Raw genomic sequence first — 23,673 nt, 5'->3', positions numbered from 1 at the left:
AAGAAATATTGCTTTGAACTAGCTATTAATCTTATGAATATTTACATGAAAAACAACCTATAAAAGCAGTTTAGATGGTGGAATCTGGAAGATCTCCTTGTTTTACTTTAACCTTTGTCTTGAAGTAGTTACCTATTTCTGCTGCGAAAGTAAGCCTTCTATTCCTTACTCCTTCTTGTGCTGCTTTGCAAAATCATACCAATGAGAAAGGCAGTGAGACTCACTTTTGTGACATATGATTCATACAGTTTGGTTATTATAAGTAGCAAAACAGAAAGATCAGGATGTTCTTAACCATGAACTCTTAATCCATCCAAATTCCTACTAAAGAGAATGAGAGTTCAGCTTGATTAAAAAGTGAACATCGTAATAAAAATATCTGTTGTGGTTCAGTCTGATGATGAAGGTGGATTTGGGTTTTCACAGTCTGAAACTGAAAATGTTAGAAAGTCTGAGCAGCAGGCTCTAAGAATGCTGCAGTCAGGAAGCCAGGATGAGCTAGGCATCCACCAAGATGAGATAACAGAGGCTTCAGATCAGCATGACCTTTCACAGCTCTCAGAACAAGAGGAGGGCAGAGTAAGTCAACAACAGCCAGGTGGTTCAAAAAGTGATAATGAGGAAGTCTAATTAGACAGAGAGGCAAGGCTGAGTCTGAGAACCAAACTCCTAAGACATTCACTAAGAATTGCTACCTAGAAGTTGGGAACCCAAGGTCAAAGAAATGTTTTCATGTCTTGTAAGAATGGGTAAATAAGGGGAAATGTGAGTAACACATTTCAGATCAAGCAACTTTGCTTTCAGAGCAAGAACTCCTGTTTGTTCCTGTTTCAAGCCTCAAGTCCTAATTCAGCCTATGTATTTTGGGGAAAGTGTTCTTGCCTTCATGTTCCTGTTGTTTCATTTACTTTGGATTCTGCCTTGAAGATCATGTTCCTGTTTTAAGCCTTGGCATCTAAGGATTTATTAGCTGTTTTGGGGACATTGAAACCTATCTTGATTATTGCCTTTCTTACTGCATTTTTGCCTTACTTTTGCTACCTTTTTACCAATAAACTGTTTATACCAAGTCTGCTTCAGTGGTGTGTATTGAGAGCAAGGTGGACCTTTGCTGGGGTGCAACAATATCCCTGCACTACTACAATCAATAGATTATGGGATGGGAGTAGTGAGTTCATTTTGGAAAATTGAGATGGGGTATTAGGTATTGCTGTCAAATGTAATATTTCATTGAAAATGTATGCAAAGAAGTTTGTTAGGTTGTTTGTTTATCTGCTTGTATCTTGAGCTTATAAATTGCATTTTAACAAAATCTGCCTAAAGGGTTTCAGAATAATAAAACAGCATAAATACAATAAAATAATAGCAAACACTTCAAATAAAGCAAACCATTTTTTAAAAAAATAATCCCCTTCTCCTTCCACTGTAATTCTAACTGACAGGATATGAACAAACTTGTAACTGTGTGCAAGACAAACAACATCAGAAGTATCCAATTTTCTTCAAAATGAAGGCAGAGTAAGAGGGGCAAATATTTTGAGGGAAATAAATCTATACCAATGCTTTACAATGAGACACCCCTAACCCTTGTAGTTTTTCACTAATTTTCTTCTTAAAGGAAGCAAAGAGTAATTTTAGCAATTTTCTTCTTGCTGTGATAAAAGGCTTTGAAACATGTGATTTTTCAAGGAAAAACATTTACAATGTGAGACATTCTGCACACAACTGACAGCCTTTTCTGTACAAAGCAACAATGTGCAAATTTTATATAGAATAAATGTCAAACTGTGAGGATGCCTTTTGGTTAAATATTCTTACAATCAGAATTTCCTGACACCTGAGTAACATGTTTTACCATTCTTTGAATTTTTTCAAATATACTATTTATAATAATGACTAGTCACTGTGGATGAAATCCATTTTAGTCTAATTTCAAGCAGAACAATTGAAATTAGTGTAAGTGTTGACTAAGGGCATTTCTAGACAGCGCCAAAATCCATGCCATCCACCACAAATCCATCCCCACTCCCACCAAAAAACCCGGGCTTTCCCGGGGAGAGTGGCTACATGCCATCTTGATACCAATTGGGACATCATGCAGTCACTCCGAAGCCCCACAAAACAATCCTTAAAACTTGCTTGGCCACCATTAAGATTCTCTTCGCATCCTCTTGGTGTGAGGAAATGATTGGGGGGGGGGGTGAGGAGAAAAATCCCTCCTGCTGGAAGGTGGGACAGCCTGTCAGCAGTTTCTGGGTCTAGGCATGATTTATCCAGTTCTTTCCTCCCCTAGAAATAACAAGTATTGAGATGAAGGAATAGCCTTTCAGGATGGTGTCTAGAGCCCCTTCCACACAGCTGAATAAAGAATTCACATTGAACTGGAATATATGGCAGTGTAGACTCAGATAACTCAGTTCAAAGCAGATATTGTGGGATTTTTTTGTCTTGATATTCTGGGTTATATGGCTGTGTGGAAGGGCTCCAGGCCTGAAGGAGCTGGGTCTACTTGTTCTATTTTTCCAAGGCCAGGGCAGTGACAAGAGGGATGGAGGAAAAGCCTTTCTCCAGCTGCTCTGCTAAGGCATGATGGAGCTGTGCCTACTTGTTTTCCTTTCCTTTTAGCATTTGGAATGGAAGGAGGCTCTTCCTTGGTTGCTAACTCTAGGCACAATAAAGCTGTGCTTGCCTAATCTTTCCCGGACATATGGACTCTAACATTTATTTGCAATAATACATCTCAAGTGTTCAAACAGCCTGCATATATTATATAAAATCTTATATTTCTTAGTCATTCTGTGGTTACAGTTTTACACTCTAAGTACTCACATTATAACAATAAAATTATCATGACAATAAATGGACCTAAAAGTCATAATGGGAACAGCAACATTGCAGTAATTAAGCACAGTCCTGTAGGAAAGGTTAAGACTTCAGCTCAATTAGATAACTCTTCTCCTCATGCAATTGAAATCACTAACAAGCAGTGGAGAAATATACTAATTAGTTCTACTCTCTTCCATCACATTGCTTCACCTTTCACTCATCCCAATACCTTTTCTGTATTGAAAGTCAAACACCTGCAAAAGGAAACTTACTCCACTTCTGTAATTCAGTAGTACAATTTGGAACCCAAATTATGTATGTCATACACATAAATATGCAACTTATGCCTACATTAGTCTTACTTCAAGGAAGTATATTAAAATCAATGGTACTTCTTGGTAAGAACCAATTTTGATAAGAATTAGCTCTACTCTAGGAAGGGACTAGTATGTTTTGGTCTATCCTATATTTAAATTCATCAATTAATAATATTATGAATAAATAATAATAATAATAATAATAATAATAATAATAATAATAATAATAAAGCTGACACGATATGAGGATTTAAAGGTGAAACTGCAAAGACTCTGGCACAAGCTAGTCAAGGTGATCCCAGTGGTGATCGGCACACTGGGTGCAGTGCCTAAAGGCCTTGGTCTGCACTTAAACACAATCGGCGCTGACAAAATTACCATCTGCCAGCTGCAGAAGGCCACCTTACTGGGATCTGCCCGCATTATTCGCTGATACATAACACAGTCCTAGAAACTTGGGAAGTGTCCGACGTGTGATTCAATACAACAGCTAGCAGAGTGTCTGCTGTGGACTCATCTTGTTGTGTTTCAAATAATAATAATAATAATAATAATAATAATAATAATAATAATAATACAATTTTATGTCATTGTCTGAATTATTTACCATTCTTTTGTTCCTTGTTTTTGTTGTGGTTCAACCTTTTGGAGAATCTTATGTAAAAAGAAAAAAGGCAGATCTTCATCAATTAATTAATAGGCTTTGTTGACATTAACATTTCTGAATCTGGTATGAGAAAATGTTAACTACAGATATTCCAAAAATATTGACCTCCTCCTTTACAAAGGGGGAAGACTACGCTTGTCCCATTTTTATTATTATTATTATTATTATTATTATTATTATTATTATTATTATTATTAATAATAATAATAATAATAATAATAATAACAACACATCGGATTTTCTAAAACTTTCATAACTTTTCTCTCATTCAGTTATGGATAAAACCTCAGCGATAATATTTGTAGAGAGTAATTAAATATATTAATTCATATATTTATGAGTTAGCCATCATACAGGATAGATCAAAAGGGCTTGAACAATACTAGGGATGCAATTCTTTACTAAATTTCTTCTTGAAGTTAGCCAAGAGTAATTTCCACAATTTTCTTTTCCCCTCAAGAAAAAAAAACACAGTTTGGGGATAGCTTGGAATTCAGGACTAATTTGCACTGAATTCACATATGGTTATTATGAGAAGGAAATAGCATTTTCTTTAAAGAAAATAATATTTCAAAACAAAAGTATTAATTCTGCATACAAAGCAACAATGTGTCAATTTTGCATAGAATAAGTACTGAAATATGAAGATTCTTGTTGGTGCAAGATTCATCTAATCAGGGTTTTTCAATACTCTAAAAACATTCTTTTTCCATTCTTTATCAAATGATTTAAAATATTCTTTCCGTACTGTCACAACACTAATATTCATTCTTTTCTAATTCTGGTTTGTTTTTTTGTTGTTTTTAATAGGTTGGGTTCTAGAAAAACAGGCTGACCTTTTACCCCATCCTAAAAACAGAGAGCACTCAATAATGTAAGTTAACTATGGGTAAATATTGCCATACTTTTTAAAAGGGATTAAACATTTCAACATTTCCTTATTTGATTAACTTACCTATGTTTCATATATTTCTCAATAAGTCCATATAGATATCATACAGATGCCTAAGGGCTTTTGAGGTCAAGTGTTGTTCAGTAATAAGCAAAAGAAGCTTAACTTTAAACCTGTTGATAAAAGCAAAAATATCAAAGTGGAACAACGTTATTATAGGTAGTCCTGACCTTTTTACTTGGGAATGAGGATTACAAGATTAAAGGTTTTAACACAACAGGTCTCTCTAAATCCCTTGTCTATCAAATCTAAATTTATTACTTGGATGAAATTGGCTTACAAAGCTTAAACACTTTTAAAATTACTTTTAAAAATGAAGGCTTGTTTTATGTGTTCTAGCTGTCTAATTGCAAAGCACAGTGCATTAACCCTAACTAATGATTACTTACTTATTGGAATCCTCTGTGAAACATGGGTATATTCTTAAAGGATATCTTTTGACAACCTTTTTCTGAAATGATCTTTCTCAACCAAGACTGATCAACAAGTGCAAAACTTTCAATGCTTTAATAATATTCTGTTCTACTGTTTGTTTAATTATCATCTTAGTGGATTTCATTTTATAGAATGTTTATTTAGTAATACCTTTCTGCATATTTTTACTTATGGTTTGTTGTATCCCCTTTCCTTGCATCTGATTCAATTTTTCATCCACTTAGGATGGTCCTAGATGTCCACAATATCACAGGGCAAATCTGAAGTGTTGAACTCTGTATTGGCACTGGAATGGTTCTTACCTCTACTCCCAGGCCACTGCAGAGGTGGGAAGAACTCTTTGCCACTAGCCACCATGCCACTGTGGGCACTCCTCCTGTTCTTGTCATAACAGTGACCACCAGGTGCAAAATGACTGGTGGCTATCACGAATCACCTTGAGTGACATCAGATAATACTCCACAGTGATGGAGGGGATAACTCTACCTTTCCTCCCCTCCCTTGATGACTGACAGCCACCAGCCTTTTTGCAGCTGGTGATCACTGCTATGATGAGAACAAGAGAGGGATGGTGAATGCTATCCCATGTCTCCAGGCCACCCAACTTCTGGAACATGAGATAACCATGTAAACAATTGTATCTGGTTTCATCTCGGAATCAGCTCAACTGTTTACAAAGACCTGAAGTCACAGTTTGATATGAATTTTCAGGAAAACCCTAGAGCAACCTGCAACTTTTGTTAAAATGGTTCAAGGCCATATTAAGCAACCTTGCCCTACATTAATGTAAATATGTATGTGTTTCATGTAGCCACCAGGGACGTGATTAACCACTCTTCCTTTCAGGATTAAGTGTTCATGTAGAAGAGTCCCTAGATTCATGGTTTCATTGAAGTACAGTGGAAAAAATTACTCTTGAGGGAATTATTATACTTACCAAACTGTTTAGGAAGGCATGTCAGATTTTCCACATTCATCATTTACATTAATGGCCGTATCTCTTCTGCATTAGGGGCAAGTTCTACACAGAGCCAACTCATTCCTAAAATGACTGAATATGCAAAAGAAATGCACATAAAAGGGCAGGATCTGAGCCATAGATGAATAAACCACAAAAGATCATTGCAAAACATAGATAAGGAATACCAAATAATGTTATTACAAAATAAATTGAAGATAATTTGTAATGGGCCATATGAATAACAAACACATCTAACCATGTTTTAGTAGTGTTCTTTTCTGGATGGTTCTGTGGCAAATCTGACTTTTGGCATGACCTGGGGAAAACATGGCTACATCCCTCCCCTTTTAAGTATGCTACTATCTATATATTTTTCTCATTTTCTGCATTTCTCCCCAGTAGACAAAGATAACTCCCATGTTTCTAAAGCATTGATCCATGACAGTTAAAATGGTGTCAAACTGCATTCGTTCTATAGTATAGATGCTCTCTGTCTCATATGTATGTATGTATCTAATAGCTATGATAATGCATCCAAACTGAAATGTCAGTTTTCATATCCCTTAACATTATTTTAACATTTTTTTTATTTTTTTCCTCTATATTTCAGATATGCATGTTTAACAACTTTTAAATACGTTAGGTAAGTATAAAGGTTTTCCCTTGATGTTAAGTCCAGTTGTGACCGACTCTGGGGGTTGGTGCTCATCTCCATTTCTAAGTTGAAGAGCCGGAGTTGTCCGTAAATACCTCAAGGTCATGTGGCTGGCATGACTGCATTGAGCGTCGTTACTTCCCACCGGAGCGGTACCTATTTATCTACTCACATTTGCATGTTTTCAAACTGCTAGGTTGGCAGGAGCTGGGGCTAAAAGTGGGCGCTCATTCCGCTCCCGGGATTTGAACCTGGGTCTTTTCGGTCTGCAAATTCAGCAGCTCAGAGCTTTAACACACTGCGCCACTATTAGTGTTATATTATATTATATTATATTATATTATATTATATTATATTATATTATATTATATTAATATTGTAACACATATCTTTATATTTTTATATATACGTTACTATCTTTATATTGTTCTCATTTTCTCTATTTCCCCCTGTGGTCAAATGCAATCTTATTTTTCTCCCTAAGGAACTGAATGAAGTAAATGTCTCAGATTGAAAAAAATCCCAGTTCAAACACAAGTACCATTTGTTTTTTTAAATAATATAATAGATATCTCTTTTTTCTGCACAGTAATAAACCCAAGATATCTGTTTGTTTGGACAAATATTTAAAGTGTACTACTTCCAAGACAGTCATACACTTTAAATATTTGTCCAAAGAAACTGATATCTTGGGTGTATTACTGTGCAGAAAAAAGTGTACTACTTCCCAAGACCCCATGCAAAGGATCGTTACCTTGTTGTGGTGCTGGGGCTTGCACACCTCGATGATACCATGAGCTATACCATGCAGGGCCACTCAAGACGGGAAGGTCATGGCAGAGAGGTCCAACTAATGGCAACCCACCCCAGTATTTTTGCCATGAAAAATAAATGGATCAGTACAACCAGAGATATGTTGGCATACCATCGGAAGATAGGACTCCCAGGTCAGAAGATGGTCAAAATGCTACTGGGGAGGAACAGAGGCCTAGCTCAACTGGCCCCAGATAAGATGACGCAGTTAGCTCAAAGCTGAAAGGAAGGCTAACGACCGACAGTGCTGGAGGTGAACAACAAATCCAATGTTCTAAAGATCATCACACTATAGGAACCTGGAATGTAAGATCTATGAGCCAGGGAAAACTGGACATGGTTATTGGTGAGATATCAAGATTAAAGATAGACATTCTGGGAGTCAGTGAACTGAAATGGACTGGAATGGGCCACTTCACAAAAGATGACCACCAGATCTACTACTGCGGACAAGAGGAACACCAAAGAAATGGAGTAGCCTTCATAATTAATAATAAAGTTGCTAGAGCAGTGATTGGTTACAACCCAAAAAAGATAGAATGATCTCAAATTCGAGTTCAAGGCAAGCCGTTTAACATCACAGTCTTCCAAATATACGCCCCAACCACAGTTGCTGAAGAAGCAGAATTAGATCAGTTCTATGAGAATCTGCAGCACCTACTGGATAATACACCAAAAAGAGACATTATTTTCATTACAGGAGATTGGAATGCTAAGGTGGGCAGTCAAATGATAACCGGGATCACAGGCAAGCATGGTCTGGGACAACAAAATGAAGCAGGACGTAGGCGGATAGAATTTTGCCAGGAAAACTCACTGTGCATAACAAACACTCTCTTCCAACAACCTAAAAGACAGCTTTATACATGGACTTCACCAGATGGTCAACACCAAAATCAGATTGACTACATCCTTTGCAGCCACAGGTGGCGGAAATCCATCCAGTCAGTGAAAACAAGACCTGGAGCTGACTGTAGTTCAGATCACGAACTTCTTATTGCACAATTTAGAATCAAACAAAAGAGAATGGGGAAAATACACAGACCAATTAGATATGATCTCACAAATATTCCTAGTAAATATGCAGTGGAGGCGAAGAATAGATTTCAGGGACTAGACTTGATAAATAGAGTCCAAGAAGAACTATGGACAGAAGTTCCCAGCATTGTTCAGGAGGCAGCAACAAAGTACGTCCCTAAGAAAAAGAAAACCAAGAAGGCAAGATGGTTGTCTGCTGAGACACTAGAAGTAGCCCAAGAAAGAAGGAAGGCGAAAGGAAACAGTGATAGGGGGAGATATGCCCAATTAAATGCCCAATTCCAGAGGTTAGCCAGGAGAGACAAGGAACTATTTTTAAACAAGGAATGCATGGAAGTGGAAAAAGACAATAGAATAGGAAGGACAAGAGACCTCTTCCAGAAAATCAGAAACATTGGAGGTAAATTTCAGGCAAAAATGGGCATGATCAAAAACAAAAATGGCAAGGGCCTAACAGAAGCTAAAGAGATCAAGAAAAGGTGGTGAGACTATACAGAAGATATGTATAGGAAGGATAATAATATAGAGGATAGCTTTGATAGTGTGGTGAGTAAATTAGAACCAGACATCCTGAGGAGTGAGGTTGAATGGGCCTTAAGAAGCATTGCTAATAACAAGGCAGCAGGAGATGACGGGATCCCAGCTGAGTTGTTTAAAATCTTGGAAGATGATGCTGTCAAGGTGATGCATGCCATATGCCAGCAAATATGGAAAACACAAGATTGGCCATCAGATTGGAAAGAATCAATTTATTTCACCATACCAAAAAAGGAAAACGTTAAAGAATGCTCAAATTTTCATACAGTGGCACTTATTTCCCATGCCAGTAAGGTAATGCTCAAGATCCTGCAAGGCAGACTCCAGCAATACATGAAGCGAGAGTTGCCAGATGTCCAACCTTTGTTCAGAAAAGGCAGAGGAATAAGAGACCAAATTGCCAATATCTGCTGGCTAATGGAGGAAGCCAGGGAGTTTCAGAAGAATATCTATTTCTGCTTTATTGACTATTTTAAAGCCTTTGACTGTGTGGATCATAATAAATTCCGGTGTGTTCTTGGTGGTATGGGGATACCAAGTCACCTTGTCTGTCTCCTGAGAAATCTGTATAAAGACCAAGTAGCCACAGGGGGAATGATGGTTGGATAAGTTATTTTATTTTAAAGGGGTTTTAAGGGATTTTGGAGAAGGGTTATAGTCCTCTGGATTTTCCGGGCTGATTCAGCCTGGAAAATGAAGAGGGCTGTGTGGACTCCCAGGACTTCTGAGTGGGCAGTCAACCCAGGGCCCATATTGGATTAGACCCAGGTCTATCAGGAAGTCTCAGGTCTAATCCAGTACCTAATTAATTGGGGACAAAGCAGGGTTTTTCCTGAATTAATTCGCTTTTACCTGAGGTGTCGTTTGGATGCCTCAGGTAAAAGTGTGAGAGCTTGCACATTTTGGGCCCTATGTGGATGGGCCCTGAGTCAATTAATGTCCAATCTACTGGAGAATATTCCATAGATGAAAGAAAGAAGAATAATGTATTTAAAAGGGACATTTAGCAATCCATTTGGATGCCAAAATAAGGAATATTTCAATATTTCAATTGTTGAATTACATTTTGTATCCCATTTTCTATAATAGGAATCTTGAGATACACCTAGAAACAGCAATCATATTCAAAGTTTTGTGCTACAACATCCACAATGTCTTACCACTTTCTATGTTAGTTGTAGGATAATACTTCTGGATGGCTGAAATCCACTTTAATACTGGATTTTAATACATGATGTTAATCATATTGTGTCATCAACAGTATCCTTTTCTTTATTTGAAAGTGTCCTAGATGCCTTCCAAAGCATGAAATTTTAAGAGGGAGCTCTCCCCTCCTCACATTAAATTATTTAATGCTTGATTAAACTCTTCAGAGATTGAGAGCTTGTGAAAAAGCCTTGTTGATACAGATGACTTCTGAGGTTACTTGTTCCCTTGCATCATTGCCAAGACATTTGGGAACTCTGCCACCAGTCTGCACGAAAGCAGCCTGTAATCCACATAGTGGGTTTTGTGGTTTGAGAGAGCAAATTGCACATAATTACACTTTGGAAATAAGCAGCTGTTGTTCAGTCGGCAATTCCTCTGCTGTTTTATGTATATTTTGCAATACTCAATGCTCATATCAAATAATCTCTTGCAAGGAGGCGTGCTCTAACTTTTTCCCCTAGAGCCTGGACAGGAGTTGGAAAAAAGGGTGACATGATTATTCCTGTGTTGAGAAATACATGTGCCTTGTTGCCCTGTGGATGTGTGTCAGAGGCAGAGACAGGCAGTCAGGGTTCTCTGTTCCCAATTTGTCTAGTTTGCTTTGTGGATGCCTCATGGTTTCAGGCTTGGCTTCATATCTCACTTCTCTGTTTCTTGATTTCTTGTTATGCAGACAGTATTAGAAACCCCATCTCTTCTCCATCCCAGATATGTAGTTTATTCTAATGCAGGTTCATTATCACTGAAGATAGTCTTTGGTATTACAGACATCGGCTTCCATATAGGTTAATGGGTGAACAAAGTACCATGGATAGGTGAGGTGAATATAAATGATGTATTATGGATTAATTATTTTAATGGAAAATAGATATATGAATAATCTCAAAGTGTAAGACGTGTTTTGACTGTCATAGCAAAAGAACTCGGATGATAGGCAGACAGAGTTTATCAACTGTATGTCATCTATCAATACCACTGTGACAGCAACTTGACATTTATAAACCTCCTGCATAACACATGAGTCATGCAAGAGTACCAATGAGAAAATCCTCTCAACTTGATTTTTCTCTCAATATATTTCAACCTGATGAAAGAGTTTTCTTGGCGTTTGCATTTTTTAAAACACATCTTTCCTCTAAGACGTTTAAAGTGGCCTGCATGTCTCTTCACCAATCCATATTCTGCCCACAACAGTATTGTAAGGTATACAATTAGGCAGAGAGTTAGTCAGCCGAAGGGCAACAAATGAACTTCACAAAAACGAGAATGCTAATCGCTTTTTTATTGCATTGACTAGATATCACAAGATCATCCAGTGAGTTTCCTTGCGAAAGCAGGGTTTAAAATCCTCAACTTCAGAGTTATTGTCTAACCCTCAAACATCTACAACATGCTGACTTTGTAGTTCCAAAATATACACTAAATTGTATTTTAATCCTGACTGGAATAAATTCATTGGGTTCCTTAGAGTTATGTGCATGTTGATTCAGTTTTCAACTATTGATTGAATAGGGACAAACCAACAAGGTGACAGTCATATTGGTGGAAATATTATATTATTTCATTCAGTGCCTCTTGAATAGAGGATAATTTATATTATGATGATTAAAGTAAAATTTGTTGAGACATTTTTCCATACTTAAAATGTATCCTGTCAAATACAAGATTATCATCTGACAATGAAAAAATATTAGAAGCTCTGCACAGATTATGGAGTGGATATTCTTAAAAGGATTACAAACACACACACACACACACACACACACACACATATTCATTCACATGTGGTGAAATGGTTGCACAAATGATGATTACAAATTCAAGGTACAGCATCAAAAATTGACCTGCAATTATTTTGAAGGTTTTTTTTTCTACAAATACCACTTACACTGCAATTGTCTGCAACAGAGTTGTGAAAGGCACAGCCCACAGGATGCAAGTCCTTTGCAAGTGCTGTTTTGATGCCCTTTGGTGTCACCAGTACCTCCTAAATGTATTTTACTCTCTATGAAAAAAATGGCTTTGCCCCAAATGTTTGCTAGGTGGTATGGGACCAATGCTTTAGGACTGTTTTTAGGACCAAGAGAGACATAAGGCATTTGGGAAGCCAGGAAATGAATTACAAGACAGTCTTTGGCTTATCTTCTTTTTAAAAAAAGAGCACTTTTGTCTATGTAAAATGACATTGGAAGGAACTGAACAAGGCAACATTTACTCCAATACCCCAAGAGCATCACAAGACCATTGCAAATAAAATGCACTTGGCAGTTTCAAAAACGTTGTATTAACAATAATTTTATTCACATCTTACTGTTATAAATCCCATTTGGTTCAATTGGACATAGAAACAGACTAGGTATAATACATATAGGTTTCTACCCTAAGGCTGGAGAATACTAGAAAATACTAGAGAATACTGATGAAATTCTCCTGCTTGATAAAACTTGGAGGCACATACATTTTCCCAAGTTTTCTTCTAAATGACCTATAGCCTCCACTCTGAATGTCTTGAAAGTTTTCATTTGCACTCTACTTGTCATTTCTGGTGGTTCTTATGTGCTGGAGCCTACATGCGAAATTTCATTTGAAATAAAGTGTCTCTCTGTTTCTTTTATAGACCATCAGATCACGTTTTATGCACTATGAAGAAAGATCAATAATTTCATCACATTTTTTAAAGAACTGCACTTTATAGGTTTTATGAATTATCTCTCAATAAGCTACTAAAGCAGAAATATTATAGGACAATTAGATCAAAATGTGAGTGATGACAAATTAGATGTATTTCCATGGCCCATTAGCTAGCAGCAACAATCATGGCAGGCTGACAGCTTCTGGGATTCTCTGTTTAATTTTCTCATCATTTGAGACTATTATGACTACACATACATAGTGTACATAAAAGTGGTAAAATAATAAAGCGCATGCCATTTCTGCACCTTAGTTTATGGCAACAGATGCAATGAACTGGCAATATTAAAATAAATTGCTGAAATTAAGGAGACTTAGTACAATATAGTTTACAGAAGAAAGGGCAATGGGATATTTAAACCAGAGTGCCATCTAGTGAAAACTGTTTTGTAGACCAAAATAAAGGAGTCTGTATAGAAATAGCCAATGATCTGGAGAATAATATTTCCCAGACATTTGTGGGGTTGTGCTAGGCACTACCCAGTAAAAGATTTGATCAGATCTTTGTGAAATAATGAGAGTTCAGTTATTTTTCCTTGAAAATTGTAAGCCTGCTGAAATCAAATGCAACCCAACAAGCTATTTGCTTCTCTATAAAACAGTGTTGAAAGTTAACATCTCAGGGACATGATTTTCAGTGGTTAAAAAAAGAAAAGGTCAGGAACAGCTATCCTTTTTTAACTGCTTAGTTACCAAAAATGGTAATAAATTGCGTATGCTGCTTATGTGTCAGTGTTTTGCTTTGTTTTCATCCTAGGTAATATCACGAAAATTTATCTGACTACAGAATTACACTGAAGGATCTGAGATTCTTGAACAGAAGGTATTGATCACACCTGTAAACAATCAAATCCACAAAAGTCAAACCTGCAGATGTGGAAGGCAGATTGTACATGATAAAGATAGCATTGAAATAGTTAATCCCCCTTTTTATCTTTGCATGAAACATGTTTGTTATCAAAACAAATTGCACTCACACAATAATTTTTTCTATTTATCTTTTTATGTAAAATTGTTGTAGTGAAATGGTGCTAAGACTAAAACAAAAATCATGACACATTATTTGCTAAGAAATAAAGAATACTCTTAGGTAAAATTGTTTTGAGTGGGGGTTTTTTTTGTATGAAAACCAAGTTGTGGTCTAATAAGATTATTTAGTGTGTGTTAATACTTTCCGGATAGCCAGGTTTTTGTGCAAGATGCTATTTTTACAAAAAGAACAAAGATTTTGCACAAAACCCATATGACTATTTATAAAATGTGTTATTACATGAAAACACTGTCATAGAATCATAGAGTTGGGCCACTTAGTCCAACCCCCTGCCAAGAAGCAGGAAAATTGCATTCAAAGTACCTCCAACAGATGGCCATCCAGCCTGTTTAAAAGCTTACAAGGAAGGAGCTTCCACCATACGCCAAGGCAGAGAGTTCTACCATTGACAGCTCTCTTGGTCAAGAAGTTCTTCCTAATTTTCAGGTGGAATCTCCTTACCTATAATTTGAGCCCATTGATCCAAGTCCTAGTCTCCAGGGCAACAGAAAACAAGCCTGCTCCCTCTTCCTTATGACATCCTTTCAAATATTTAAACATAGTTATTATGTTCCCTCTCAACTATGGGTGCTTCCCAGACAACCCACAAATCATGGAGCTCAAAAAACCGAGATGTCTGTATGGATTGGGCCCGGTAATTGTGTGATGCAATCCCCAGGTCTAATCCACACAAAGTCCACACCTGATAAGATCTGGATCTTATCATGTGTTTAATTAATTCGGAACAAACCAGGGAAACCTGGAAAATTAATTAGGTTTTACTGGAGGCGTTGTTTGGATGCCACCAATAAAACTGAGACAGGTCCCGCTTTTGGGGCCTGTCTGGATGAGCACTTAGTCTCTCCCTCTTCCTTATGTCATCCTTTCAAATATTTAAACATGGCTATGATGTCCCCACTCAACTATCTCTTCTCCAAGCTAAATATACCCAGATCTCTAAGCCACTTCCCGTAAGGCTTGGCCTCCAGATCGTTGATCTTTTTGGTTGGCCTTCTTTGGATACATTCCAGCTTTTGAATTGTGGTGCCCAGAAACACTGTATTCCAAGTGAGATCTGACCAAAGCAAAATAGAGGGGCACCATTACTTCCCTTGATTTAAACACCATACTCCGTTTGATTCAGCAAAAAATGCCATTGGCTTTTTTACCTGCTGCATCACATTGTTGGCTCATGGTTTTTTTTTTTGTTTTTTTTAATCTTGAACACCACTTTCTAACTAGAAACATTTGTGTGTGCATGCAAGAATATTGTTTTATTTGACATGGCAGGGAGAAATGATCAAATATTGACATTCTTAACAGACACCTAGTTCTGAAGTAGAAGTAATATAGGAATCTAATTTTATGCCTAGCTTAACATCCAGTTGTGCAAGTGTTAATGTGCAATGGGATGACAGGAACAAATGTGATACTGTTTGTGCAACTGGTAAAAACAATGAACCTCTGCTAGCTTACTCATTTCCTCTGAAAGCCTATTTTTTATTTAGCCCTATGTCTTCAAATGTGTGCCCTTATAAGACCTTGCCCTTATAAGACCTTGCTCCTTGCTAAATTTAAACATTTATGTGACTCTTGGTTTCAATGGCAGATAATTAAGCACATCTTAATCATTCTAGTGAAAGAACCTTGATTTCAAAGTGCTTAGCTTGAGCTGTATCATGTCCTTTGACCTTATATAAAGGCTTTGTTATTTTATGAGGCAAGCTCTTCATAAGAAATTAAACCAATTATTTTCTTCATCAGCTTTAAAAAATACCTTTCAACATAATTGTTTACTTAATGACTATTTGAATACTGCACAACATGGAAAAAATGAAGTGGATGGTCATATCTTTTTTTCTAATGTTTTGCTTGAAATCATAAGGAATACTTGGAGTTGTTAACAATTATGGGTCCCATCAGATTTCTCCAGATTATTAAAACTGGGATTTTATAGGACAAAGTAATTAGCGCAAGAAAGAGAGGAAGGATATTCTCTCTCCTTCTCCCTCCCTGCCTCTCCTCGTCTCTTTTCTCTCTCTATCCCCATTTTTACATGTTCTTGTCATAAATTATTTTTTCAATATCATCAATCTGAAGAAAAAAGTATGTTCCCAAAAGGAAAGGAGGCAAGAACAATTCATGTACCTGAAGATCATAACTCATATACACCTGAAACATTTCAAATACTTTCATTCTAGTTCAATTGAAATCTATACTAGTCTTCAATTTTTGATTCATTTATAAAACAACAATACTGACAACAATATTACTTCCTGGGATGGCTACATGTTAAATCTCAGGATTGGTACCAGGTGAATCAAACACAAAGTGAAGAGAAAGGTGAGGAAATATTAAGATCTATAAATTGAGATTCAGCACATCTTGAAAAATATCTGTGATTTTAATAAGGATACTACAAAATAAATTCTAAAAGAACAAGACATCTCAATAAATTAGCCGTAGACAGGGTCACAGCAGCATGTTTACAAAAAGTACCAATTTAACCGGCACCCTTGGGGAGTGGTCGATGCTGGATAACTGAGAGTCGTCTCTGGTTGCTTGAGAGTTTGTATTAATGCTGACAGTCGACTCTCATTTAACCAGCACCCATGGGAAGTGGTCGATGCTGGATAACTGAGAGTCGTCTCTGGTTGCTTGAGATTTTGTAGTAATGCTGACAGTCGACTCTCATTTAACTGACACCCGTGGGGAGTGGTTGATGCTGGATAACTGAGTTGTCTCTGGTTGCTTGAGAGTTTGTATTAATGCTATGACAGTTGACTCTCATTTAACCGGCACCCTTGGGGAATGGTCGATGCCGGATAACGCAGAGTCATCTCTGGTTGCTTGAGAGTATGTATTAATGCTATGACAGTCCGCTCTCATTTAATCGGCACCCGTGAGGAGTGGTCAATGCCGGATAACTGAGAGTCTTCTCTGATTGCTTGAGAGTTTGTATTAATGCTATGACAGTTGACTCTCATTTAACCGGCACCCGTGGGGAGTGGTTGATGCCGGATAACACAGAGTCATCTCTGGTTGCTTGAGAGTATGTATTAATGCTATGACAGTCGACTCTCATTTAACCAGCACCCGTGAGGAGTGGTCGATGCCGGATATCTGAGAGCCGTCTCTGGTTGCTTGAGAGTTTGTATTAATGCTATGGCAGTTGACTCTCATTTAACCGGCACCCGTGGGTAGTGGTCAATGCCGGATAACTGAGAGTTGTCTCTGGTTGCTTGAGAGTTTGTATTAATGCTATGACAGTCGACTCTCATTTAACCCGCACCCGAGGGGAGTGGTTGATGCCAGATAACTGAGAGTCATCTCTGGTTGCTTGAGAGTTTGTATTAATGCTATGCCCCATAGTATGCCATCACATAACCCTGTATGGACTAGACATTAATACTGAAATGCAGCCATTGAAAGCAAATATAAGACCAATGCAGTCCAAACTGAATTATATGGTCAGCATAGACCCATGTAAAGCAGTCCAAGGCTGTTCAAACCACATTTAATAATAATAATAATAATAATAATAATAATAATAATAATAATAATAATAATAATAATAAGGCAGTGTAGACCTATATAACACAACCCAATGACATGCAGTGCAAGAGCCAACACGGCCAACTTGGTATCCTAGCAGGGTTTGGAGGGGGTTGGATTTGCGATCCAGGAGTTGTACTTCACCCGTATCCAGAGAGCACTCAAGGTAGCCAATGTCAGATCTGGACCAAATTTGGCACACAGACTCAACATGCCCAACTGTGAATACTGGCACGGTTTTGGGGTCTGGGAATTGTAGTTCACCTGTATTCAGAGAACACTGAACCCAGCAAGTGATGGATCTCGACCAAACTTGGCACACAGACCCAACATGGTCAACTGTGAATATTGGGGAAGTTTTGGGGGAACTAACCCCTGACAGATGGCCATCTAGCCTCTGCTTAAAAGCCTCCAAAGTAGAAGCCTCCATCAAGCTCCAGGGCAGAGAGTTCCACTGCTGAACAGCTCTCATTAGTGAAGAAGTTCTTCCTAATGTTCAGGTGGAATCTCCTTTCCTGCAGTTTGAAGCCATTGTCCCGTGTCCTAGTCTCCAGCAGCAGAAAACAAGCTTGCTCCCTCCTCCCTGCGACTTCTCCTCACATATTTATACATGGCTATCATGTCTCCTCTCAGCCCTCTCTTCTGCAGGATAAACATGCCCAGCTCTTTAAATTGCTCCTCATAGGGCTTGTTCTTCAGACCCTTGATCATTTTAGTTACCCTCCTCTGGACACTTTCCATCTTGTCAACATCTCCCTTCAGTTGTGGTGCTCAGAATTAGACATAGTATTCCAGGTGTGGTCTGACCAAGGCATAATAGAGGGGCAGCATGATTTCCCTGGATCTAGATACTATACTCCTATTTATGCAAGCCAAAATCCCATTGGATTTTTAAGGCACTGCCACAGTGTTGGCTCATGTTTAACTTGTTGTCCACGAGGGCTCCAAGATCCATTTTGTAACAAATGGTACTTGCTCTTATAACTGAAATACACTACCACATTGTACAGACTTTCAGAATGAAAATGGGATTTATTTCAGGGATTGTTATTTTCATCTTAAAAGCTTAAAAAGGATGAAAGTATGTAAAGTCTGTGTTGCAACATCTGTAGAGAATAGTGTAAATCAGGCATGGGCAAACTTTGGCCCTCCAGGTGTTTTGGACTTCAACTCCCATAATTCCTAACAGCCGGAAGGCTGTTAGGAATTGTGGGAGTTGAAATCCAAAACACCTGGAGGGCCAAAGTTTGCCCACACCTGTTGTAGATCTTCAAGTCTTCAAATCTTAGTTCAAGGTAAAAAGTCTAGCTGTTTTATACCTTCAATTTTCCCATCTGTGAAATGGTAATGTGGTCCTCATAAAGGTCATAAGATAATCTTCTCACTAAAGGTGATTTGTAGTGCTCCACTCAGTGCCCTCCCAGGCTCCCACAAAACTCCCACTGGCTCCCACAAAACCTCCTAAACCTGGCTCTAAGCATTACAAAAAATTAAAACCAGGACAGTAAATAAAGAATAACAATGTGAAAACAGATGAATTGCAGACAGGAAACAATCAGAGCCAGCTAACTCCTCCCAACAAAATATTCCACCAGACAGGAATCAGCCAGGGTTCAAAGCTACAAGACAAGTCCACAACGGTCCCATACAATCGATTCCACTATCACACAGAATAACAACATTATTCCTAATATTTAGGTGCTTCATTTCCTAGTTTTAGGTTAGATTAGGTCAGCTTGGCAAGACTTGTTCAAAGAGAGGATCCTGCTGCTTTCCTCTGAGGCTGAGAGAGTGTGACTTACCCAAGGTCATCTAATAGGCTTCCATAGCACAGCAAAGAATGGGCTTCCATAGCACACCAGGTCTCAAGAGCCATCATTCAATGCTCAAACCACTGCACTGCTGTCTTAGGCTTGACAATGGCCCCTTCTACACTGCCATATAAAATCCAGATCATCTGCTTTGAACTGGATTATATGGCAGTGTAGACTCATACTATCCAGTTCAAAACAGATAATGTGGATTATCTGCTTTCATAATCTTATATGGGAGTGTAGAAGGCCTCTTCCACACAGCTGTATAAAATCCACATTGAACTGGATTATATGGCAGTGTGGACTCCGATAATCCAGTTCAAAACTGATATTGTGGATTATCTGCCTTGATATTCTGGGTTATACAGCTGGGTGGAAGAGTAGGCAAGGATTAAAATCACCGCATTGCAGCCAAGGCTATCAGAGCATGGGTCACTTAAAACCAACAGACAGGTTTGTACCAAGACTTATAATTAAACATACCTTATCATTAAACATCATGACTTCTCTCTTTGTACAGAGACACACAGCATCTGCAAAAACCAGATTATCCATCCCTTTGACACAGAGCTCTGCCTCTTCTCTCTCTCTCTCTCTCTCTCTCTCTCTGGAGACATCTACACTGTAGGATTAATGCAGTTTGACGCTATTTTAACTGTCGTGGCTCAATGCTATGGAATCAAGGGAGCTGTGGTTTGATGAGATCCCAGCACTCTTTGGCAGAAAATAATAATAATAATAATAATAATAATAATAATAATAATAATAATAATGTGTTGTCAAAGGCTTTCATGGCCAGAATCACTGGGTTGCTGTGAGTTTTCCGAGCTGTATGGCCATGTTCCAGAAGCATTCTCTCCTCAGTGGTTGAGGTCTGTTGGAGACTGGGGAAGAACTTACATCCCAAAAAACCTACAGCAATCCAACAAATACACTGCTTTCTCAAAATGTTAATTCCCCCCATTAGTGTTTCTTTGTATTGACTCTTGTTTTCAAAAGTTTTAATTTGCATTTATTTTACTCTTGGTAACTGATGGTGATATATACATCTTAGGACCTAAGTACCCTAAACTCCCATCTGATTTTGGAAGCTAAGCAGAGTCAGCCATAGTTAGTACAGTAGAATATTGCTTACCCAACCTTCACTTATCCAATGTTCTGGATTAGCCAATGTAGTCGGCCTTCCACCCGGATCCACAGTTATTTCTTTAGAAAGCAAGGACTGACGTTTTTACGGATTTAACTTCTGACAATGTTCTTACTGCAAGTTTTTTTTATGCAATTCTATCTTTATTTGCAGTCAATTTGTTAATAATAATAGCCAATGTTTTTGTAGTCAATGTTTTCAATACATTGCAATGTTTGGTGCCAAATTCATAAATATAGTAAATCCTACATAACATTACCATGTATTGAACTGCTTTTTCTGTCGATTTGTTGTAAAACATGATGTTTTGGTGCTTAATTTGTAAAATCATAATGTAATTTGATGTTTAATAGGCTTTTCCTTAATCCCTCCTTACTATCTAACATTTTGGCTTATCCAATGGTTTTATTTTTCAGTGATTCGTTTGGGGGGGGGGCGGCAAAATTCTGTTCACTTACACTTGAAAATTACCTAGGCCTGGCCTGCACAGAGGTCGACAGAACAGTAACACCATGACATCTGTTGATATAACTAAACTGAACTAAATTGAACCATATGGGGAGAGTAGAAAATTTATCATAGGGTTACTGTTTTTGGCACCAGTTAAGTAAAACTGTGTTCTTACATTTAACCTACAATGCAGAACAAAGGAATAATAGCTTCAGCTGGGATAAAGCATTGATCAGCTGCCAGAAGGGGTGTGTATTAGCATTAGTAGGAAAATGCAACAGATGGTGTCCCTAGGATCCATTCTCACTTGTTGGAAATATTGTATTACACCTTTCCTCCTTATCATGGGAAGGCTTCTAGATAATCCTATAATGAGGCAAAAGATCACAAATTATTTTTTTAAAATGACCAATTGAATGTGCTAATCATTTAACCAACATTAAAGTTGTATTTTAAATGTCCTTAAATATGCTGCTCAGGATAATTTTATTGGGAAGGGGGAGGTAGAATAAATAACGTGGGGAGGGAGGAGTTTTTGGTACACAGAACTCTTAAGACTGCTTTAAAAATATAATTAGTTGCACATGAATTTCCACAATTATCTAAGGGGAATAAATATTTGCTGACTTTCCTTGAGGAAATAGAAGAGAGAGAAACTACGAAGCAGGCAGTGGTGTTTGGTTAAGCAATTAAATTAATCCACAAATTCCAAGTCAAACCAACTACAACAAGCTCATTAAATATTAGTGTGTGGCAAACATGAAAAACATGTTTTAAGGTTCATTTTTCAAGTAGCTTTCCAAGGTAAATGCTCATGCCCACATGGCCCCAAGTGTTTTCTCAAGCCTGGCATAATATAGATTGTAACCACTTAACCTACAGGCTATAAATATCAAACAAATGCTTGCTAAAGATCTCATACACTCTATATTCATTTCCATGTCTTTTTATTCTAGACTTAGACTTTTAGACTTCTAGAAATGTTATCATTCTTATTTCTTCTTTGTTCTAATTACACTTTTTTCTCTCAGATTAAGCACAATGATAGTAATTGAATATATTCAGGAGTTCCTCTTGTTCTCTGTTCAAGGAAACAATAAATCATAAATGTATATTTATTCATTATAAAATTATGTGAATTATATGAATATTGGACACACACATGACACCATAGCACTACTACAATAAATTTAAAATATGATTCATGTCAATAGATTAATCATTGGCTCTTTTCTTTCACTATAAAATGGTTCATCAATTTTATCATGTTATCATATGACCTGTAATTTCATTTTCTGCCACAGAGAGTATTTAAGTACTTTTACAAGGTTATCTTAGAGGCAGGCTATGCAGGGAGTCATGATGATAAATACTATAATCATTTACATGGTGATGGTTTTTGTTGTTATTATGACTTAATTTCCAGCTAAAAATATATCAAGATTCATTTTTAAAGCATCAATACAGTATAGTGACTAGAGCATTGCAATTGGGTTTGGTAGATTCCATTTGTAATTCTTACTGAATCATGAGTGACCATTTCCTCTCTTTCATTCTGATAGACCTCACAAGGTTGTGATGAGGATGACGTGGGCATGAGGAGAAATATTTACAAGCAGTCCCTAAGTAACAAACATCTGACTTACAAACAACTCATAGTTATGAATGGGGGGGGGGGGGGGTGAGACAACAGGAAGTGAAAGAAATCTACCTCCAGGAAGGGAAATTCACTCCTGGAAGAGCTATCATGGGAAAAAGACTGGCTGGATGGTCAGGCAAGGAAGAAGCCCCTCCACACATAGCTGGCCCAGAAAGAGAGGCAGAGACCACACTCACTTTGAGGCTTTTAACACAGAGAGCAAGCAGAATTCTGAGAAATGTAGTTTAGGGTGGGGCCTTTTGAATTCTCTGTCACAGGGATCCTTGCCACCCCAAACTTCATTTCCCATAATTCTGCTTAATGCCTTGTGCCTCCTCCTCCTCCTCTTCCATGTTCATGATCAAAGTTGAGAGGCAGTAATTCCAAACTTTACCTAGGTTTCCTATTATTGTTGTTGTTATTATTTCAAAGGCTGGATGAGCATCTGTTGGGTGTGGTTTGACTGTGGTTTTTCCGCCTGGCAGAATAAAGGGGGTTGGATTCCTGCCTTGTGCAAGTATTTAACAGAAAGTAACAAATAATTTGTTATATCATTATAGTTACAATAGACACGCCTAATTATATTTCAGAAACACTTTAGAAACAATTCTCGTACCACCCTAATTTAATAATGAATATTGAAACATTTTTTCATTGATCACATAAGCTTAATATATATAGATATATAGGTATGACTGAAGTAACACTTAAAAAGTGTATGTGTTCTGCCTTACAAACAAATTCAACTTAAAAACAAACCTACAGAACCTATCTTGTTCACAACTTGGAGACTGCCTGTACTTTGCTGGATTTCATTGCAAACATAGTGGCCTATAAAGGAGTTTTCAGGTCAAGAGTATTAACCTGACAATAATGCCAAGATCCTCAAGTAGTTTTTTAAAAGGCATAATTTCCAGACAATGTTCACCTGAAAGCC

The 23,673-nt window shown here is 37.6% G+C and overlaps 1 long non-coding RNA gene across 1 annotated transcript in view; it reads left to right on the top strand.

Annotated features, from left to right (window-relative positions):
* Positions 1–23,673, top strand: part of LOC134297587 (uncharacterized) — a 163,766-nt gene that overhangs the window by 123,632 nt on the left and 16,461 nt on the right. The window contains exons 2-4 of the long non-coding RNA XR_010004383.1: positions 4,621–4,684; positions 6,769–6,801; positions 13,859–13,924. This is a non-coding gene — a long non-coding RNA (uncharacterized LOC134297587). The remainder of the gene's footprint in view (positions 1–4,620; positions 4,685–6,768; positions 6,802–13,858; positions 13,925–23,673) is intronic.

This window comes from Anolis carolinensis, chromosome 3 (assembly GCF_035594765.1).
Source record: "Anolis carolinensis isolate JA03-04 chromosome 3, rAnoCar3.1.pri, whole genome shotgun sequence".
Classification (NCBI taxonomy): Eukaryota; Metazoa; Chordata; class Lepidosauria; order Squamata; family Dactyloidae; genus Anolis; species Anolis carolinensis.
Note: the sequence above shows the minus strand (reverse complement) of the source record. Positions and strands in the feature narration are given on the sequence as shown.